This window comes from Lissotriton helveticus, chromosome 5_1 (genome assembly GCF_964261635.1).
Source record: "Lissotriton helveticus chromosome 5_1, aLisHel1.1, whole genome shotgun sequence".
Classification (NCBI taxonomy): domain Eukaryota; kingdom Metazoa; phylum Chordata; class Amphibia; order Caudata; family Salamandridae; genus Lissotriton; species Lissotriton helveticus.
The window spans coordinates 2136936425-2136943711 of NC_136065.1; positions in this window are offsets into that span (position 1 = coordinate 2136936425).

Consider the following 7287-nt stretch of genomic DNA (forward strand, 5'->3'; position numbering starts at 1 on the left):
GGTCAATCCTATTATTATATTGCGTGGTCTCTGCAGGACTGGGGATCTTAATCTCACATGTAAATTAGGCGCGGGAGGGCACAGAGACGCTTCGCAGCGTAGGGGATCGCCATCTTCCGGGGCTTTACTTGAATATGCAGGGTGGGCCTCGCTAGTCCCTTAAGCCTCGGTGGCCCTAGGCAGTGCCTTATTGGTTCCGTAATCACACGGGCAGTATTCATGGTGTTATGAAGTGCTACACTCATCGAACCCCTGCAGTTGTAGAATTACCCAGGCTTCATTTATGTAATAGGCTGTTGGTTTATATTTGGTAGGTGCACCGCAAAATTACAAATGTTTTCACTCATAACCTCCTATCAACCGCCGATTTTCACAATAAACTACATACAAGTGTTGTCAGAAAAAGAAGACCCATACGCTCACTTATTTATTGGTAAAAAAAATAAGCTTTATTAAAACAACACAAATAAATGGGAACTCAACTTCATTCAAAGAAACAACAGTATAACATGAAATAAGTGGGTGGGACTCCTCCGGAAGCAGCTTACAAAACCTGCAAGACAAAAAAGAAACATAATTATGTGTGCCAAGTCCAAGAGAAAAAGAAAGGCAGTCAGAATGAAAGGAAGAAAGTGAGAATGGGACTGAGAGGAAGTGGGTGCAAGGGAGAAGGGGAGGGAGAGTCAAAAGAACAGAGGGAGGAGGAGACAGAGCGCCGGTCTACTGCACCCAGCCCTCACTGTTCACCTCCCGTCACCCGTGTGTCTGGGACGCTGGGGTCCGTGAGAAAGAGTGCGGTCCAGCAAGTCTTTAAAATGAAACAGAGATATGAATGGGGCCAGAGATTACATTATTATCTACGGCAACATCGCTTGCCTGCACCTGTGCACCCAGGCTGCTGCACCCCAGCCCCTCCGCCCGCACTGTGCTCAATTGCAGCTCCTGCGCACCCAGGCTTCACTGCTCACCTGCCACAGCTCACTAAAGTGCCCCAAAAGCCAACGCCACGTGTCTGTAGGGCAGCGCTGCCCGCTGGCTCAGGCCTACAGTACGGTCCAGCGGGCCCTTAAAATGAGACAGCGATGTGACTGAATGAGGTCAGAGATCACATCATTACGTACGGCAACATCGCTTGTTCGCACCTGCGCACGCAGGCTGATGCACTCCACCCCTCCCGCAGCACTGCGCTCAATTGCAGCCCCTGTGCACCCAGGCACCACTGCTCACCTGCTGTCATTGTTGTGTGTCCAAACACGACGGGCAGCAGGGTTCACAATTCACATCGAGTTTTGATTGCCAGGATGGTGTACACCTCATGGATACCTTTTTTTTATTGCGCATTGTGATATGCGAGATGGATACGGCCATATCACCTGAGGCAGTGTGGAAGAACTGGGACATGTGGCGCCGTCGTTATCCTATTTATACGTACGCAAAGTGGGCTGGCCTTGCGTACGCCAGGCCAGCGTAGGTGTGTGAATAATTATTCCGGGGACCTGGGCGTTGTTCAGTTCCTGCCTGGCCAAGAAGTGTAATTATGTGTGTCTCCCAGTTGCAGTTTTGACGTCGCATTATCCGCAATTTACATTAATGTAGCATGTACAGTGAGGGCAGCAACTATCGCTAATGAGATGCTGTCCGAAAGCATTGAATGGCCAACATCACATGTCGTTGTCAAGCTTGTGGATATGCGTGGATACGCATGTCAATGGTGTGCGGTATTATTGCAAGTGTTTCTATCGCGAAGCGCACACATGTAAATGTGCTCGGATGGAGGAAGGATCAGCAGTGAGACTACGTCATACACAGAGATAACGCTCATTACAGCCAAGCAATGCATGTCAAACGTGAATCTGAAAGTCTCACGTATGACACACTACTATACTGGTAAAGCCTGACAACAGAGCATACTGCAACACAAATCTACACATTACTCTTTACTGTTTGTCACATGTGATCTAGGATGTGCACTTTGCCTGTGGCTGATGATACCCCTTTGAGCCATCAATACCCAGGCCGAAAGGCAGCACAATAATGCACGCACACACACACACACCAGGGGCACCGTGTAACACACTTTGTTTTTGGATGTAACGTTTCAGATGCATGGCCAGCACACGTGGAAGGCTACCGTACAGACCATGAATATTGATCAAGATGAACGTTGCATGTTGTGTGTAGTATACGATATGTGTACACAGCAAAAACCTTTTAGAACAAGCATTTCCAATGCAATAGGTCTCGCATTTACGCGAGTTTGAGCTATTGACATTGCAAATAATAATGCCTTTTATTCTTGTTTTTGTGCTAAAAACATAAATAAAAGGCATTGTTATCTACAATGCCAATAGCTGAAACTCTTGTAACTGCGAGACCTATTGTATTGGAAATGCTTGTTTATATGTGTAACTAGTCATGTCGAGATCAGCGAGGACCTATGAAGAAAGAGGCAACTTTCTGTGATGCACTAAAACGTGCTCCAGAGCACGAGGTCTATATTTCTGAAGTGGCCCCCTTACTGCATGTGTGTGTTACAAAATCAACTCATTAACATACTCTCACACCAATGTGACAAAAAACATGATTTGAGCTTTATTTTTTTGCAAAACCCGCCCTCGGTGTCAGTCATCGGTGCAGAGTTGGTGACACAAAATCGAGCGTTTCTAAACGTGGCGTGGGGCTTTGGCAGAATAATTTGTACGCCAGGCTCTACTTAAATCTGGAGCAGGGTCAGCTACTTGGCAGAGTTTAGCCTGTGAACCTACCATGACGAGGCGTTGTTCTTCAACAGGAACGCCGGCCCGGCGTTCCTGTTGAAGAACAACGCCTCGTCATGGGCAATTAGCGCTAAAGTTTTTTTTCAGAAGTTTAGTTCCTGTGTGCCTTATAAGGCCGCGCCCAGGTGAGGTGTTGGGCCTGAGAACCCTTTCTTGCGCAAGCTCATCCCCACGGTTACATCACTTTCTTATCTCACGCTGCCTGCGGCCAAAATACAACTCCTACAGTCGCGCGTCCGCCTGCGGGAGGGGCAAGGGGCGGAGGCCCAGCCCCACGGAAAAGCCAATGCAGAGATCCAACTTCCTGCCTACGGACAGCTCCCTACTCTTTCAGTTCCCTGAATCTCTATTGCTTCGCCGGAGGCCCTGTACAAATGACGCGACCTTCCCACAGTTCAGAAGTCCGCCTGTCGGCTATTCATAATCACGTAGTCCCTCCCGGTTTTATCTTTACATTCTGGTAATTGTATCCGCAGATAAGAGCCATCCCTTGTCAGGAGTACAGAAGCTCGCGCACTCCCGGTTTTCACTGTTCTCTTTGGGTGTTTTGAGCTGCGATTTGTAATGACAAAAGTAAAACGAAGGATTAAAAAACTAGCAGTGAGGGAAGTTGCTGGAGACGCCTGTACGAGCCGGATGAGCCCCCACCGGGAGGAGAGCCGCCAGATTGCCCCGGGAGCCCCGTCTACACTTGCCTCCTTGTCTCTGTGAGGCCCGAAGGTACGCCGTAAGCGTAGCAGTCCGCGGGTGCTTCCCGCACGCCACATACGCCTGAAGCGTACCCCTTCGCACCAACCTGCAGCGTCCTGGAAAGTACGGCGCGCACGCCGCCTACTTCCTTTGGGTGGGACTTCCGTCTTTGGGAGTCCCGCGCACGCGCCCATGGAGTGCCTGAGAGCGGGGCTCCCATGCCCGAGGGAGAGCCCCGGCTACAGAAGTCCCAAATGGCGGTAAGTGGGGCTTAGTTGGGGGGAGGGGAGTGCGCTTGTGTGTGTGTATATGTGCGATGGCGGCGGCGGCGGGGGGTGGGGGATCTCTGTATGTGTGCGTGCGTGTGTGTAGGTGCGCTGGTGTGTGTGTGGGGGGGTCTCTGTGTATGTGTGTAGGTGCGCTAGTGTGTGTGTAGGTGCGGCGGCGAGGGGGGGGTGCGTGTGTGTATGCAGTGTGTGTTTGCCTGTGTATGCGTGTGGCTGTGTATGTGCGCATGCGTGAGTGTAACTGTGTGAGTGCAGGAGAGGGGCCATGAGGTACAATCTCCGGCAGGAGAAGCGCGTGACAGTCTGCTGTCCACATTCCCCCAAAAGTGATAACATAAGTTGTCTCGCCCTAGACAGCAAAAGCTTCGCTTTTGCTTTCGTCTAGGCGAGACCTAAAAAGCTCTCTAAGCAGAAGAGGTGTCTCTCATCAAATGCTGTAGAGAGAATGACTAAAATGGGTGGGGTCCTACAATTGTTATGAACCAATCAAATGCTTTTTTTTAAGGTCACATGGCAATTGCACACCGAGCGCGCAAGGAGGCCGCACCCGACACGATTTTGAGAAAATATATTCATCATAATATAAGTTTATTACAGTTAGAAATATTATAAATGTTTACCATATTTTAGATTATCGCTTGCTCTCATATACACTTCAAACAAATTTAGATATAGTTTTGAGACATAAAAAAATGAGGGAATGACGTACCTGGCACGACACCATACGTCTATGATGTAACACAGGGCCTGGCAGCGTGCACTCATCACATACGCAACTCGCAGCGGGTGCGACCCCATACGTACATGACGTAACACGTGGCTTGGTACTGTGTATCCGTCGCATACCAAAGTAGCAGTTGGCGCGACCTCATACGTATATGATGTTACGCGGGACGCGGGTGGCACGAACCCGTCGGATACGAAATGCGTATCATTTACGAGTTTAGCAATATGGCGGATAGGATTCGCGTGTTGATGGAGCTTGGTACACTACCGGTACAGGACTCCAGTTTTCTCAAAAAGAGATATACATATATTTTTTTGAAGATATAAAACATCACATAATTTTTAAAGTAAAAAAAAAAGGATAATAGAGTTCCAAAAGATTACAAAAATAAATATAGAAAATATAGGTTTTATAAATATTAAAATATGAAATTAAAATAAAAAAACCTTCGAAATTCACTGAAAAAACCATAGGTTTTACAGACATTATAGTTAGGAATTAGCATTTAAAAAACCTTTGAAATTCACTAAAAAACCGTAGGTTTCAGGGACGTTATAGTTAGTTGGAGATTCGAAACCAGAGAAATTCGCCCGTTATAATTAGTTGAGCTAACTATAACTTGCGTGCCCTCAATGCACTGCTGATGACGTCACATATTACATCACTCATGACATGGTCAGTGACATCACTGATGACTTCACTGATGACATCTCAAATGACATCACTGGTGACATCATCCACGTGATAATCTGATGCACATACTGATGCCCTAATATAAACTTTGATACACCCACTCTAAAATAGACTACTATTTTTAAAACCATACACACAACAATGCCAGATACTACATACCACCCACTATTTCCTATGTCTACACACACATCCAGACACTTATACATGTAGTTACGCATCAATACAGTACTATAATATGCACTCATACACATACAGTCACACTCCACCACTCATCCATAGAGTTACTCACACACCTAGTCAGTCATACAAAGAATGAATCACATACCCATTTACTCATGTATACAGTTATACACACCAACTCCGTTATTTATACACACACCACATCACTTAGTTATGCAGATATTAACACATACTTACTGTCTTATACAATCACTGATACAAGCAGACACTCATTTATACACCTACTCTTCAAATAACTTACTCTCACGTATAGTCATTTATATACTCCAACACTCACATATACTACCTTAAAACATATGTAGTTAGTCACACATATACCACTGACACATTCATTCACTCACCAACACACCCATATACATACTAACTCACCCATACATCCCTTCCCAGATGCACTTTTGCATCCATACAACCAGTGAATTACCTACTCAGACATCTATGCACAGATCAGACACCCCCCACCCACCCACACAGACACTCAGGTACCCAGACAACAAATCAATAACCCATATAGACACTCATGTAGCTACTCACCAACCCATGCAGTTGCTTACACATCAACGGAGAGACTAATACAAACTTTCACACAGTTTAGTCACTAACCTATGCATTCAGTAAGACACGTTCAATCACTCACTTATACTGTCAGTCACACACCTACTAAATAATCAATTCAGGCACTTGTAAATCCACTCATTCTTCAATATACCTTGGCGTAGATATATATGAAAAATATTTAAACTTTACAGAAACACACATTCACTGGATGATGTCATGAGTGATGTCATTTAAGATGTCATCAGTGATGGCATTAGTGATGTCACTGACCATGTCATGAGTGATGTAATATGTGACATCATCAGCAGTGCATTGCGGGTGCGCAAGTTATAGTTAGCTCAACTAACTATAACGGGTGAATTTCTCTGGTTTTATATGGGTCAAATGTCCAACTAACTATAACGTCCCTGAAACCTATGTTTTTTTATTGAATGTCAAAGGTTTTTGAAATGCTAATTCCTAACTATAGCGTCTGTAAAACCTATGTTTTTTTCAGTGAAAATATAGATATATATATATATCACTCACTCCGCTTCCTGATGCACTTTGGAATCTCACCAGCCGGCAAGAAGTACACGGACACGGACCAGTTAGGTGCTGAAGTTTAATTGCAGAAAAAAGTCAAAGACGTTTTGGCTCAACGGAGCCAGTAGGTAGTTATAGTTAGAACCTAGTTTCCATAGGAAAAGCATTTTTTGTTTTGCCAATAACTTTGGCGTCATTTGACGAATCTTTGTGAAATTCACCCAAAAAAAGTCTATCCAGGTCAGCTCCTATCTTGAAAGTTTTGGGGTGATTCATCAAGCAGGGCCTGAGAAAAAAAGGTGGGTCCCAAAACACGTTTTCTCTATGTTCATTTCCATAGGAAATTTTGCAACGAGCTACAGCCCGAACTGCTGATTGGAATTACCCTAAATTTCGCAAAAACATAGAGCTTGGTTCAGAAAGCGGCCTTTCTTTTAAATGGTGTATATCCGTTCAGTAGTTTTTGAGAAAATGAAAAAATAAGTGTCAAAAAATCAATTTACCATAGGAAACTTTGGGCAAGGCTATATCCGAAACTAATGAACGGAATTACCCCAAATTTGGCAAAAAGGTAGTGCTTGGATCAGAAAGCAACATTTTTTTTAAATGGTGTAAATCAGTTCAGTAGTTGCTGAGAAATTAGAAAAATAAAAGTTTCGATATCTGGGCGGAGCCTAACTCCAGAGCACGAGCTTTACTATGATTGGCTGCCAACACTCCAAACCAGGAAGTGTTGGCAGCCATCTTGTGACTCGGTAGAAGCGAGTCAGCAGAAAACAGACAGAGACAAAGA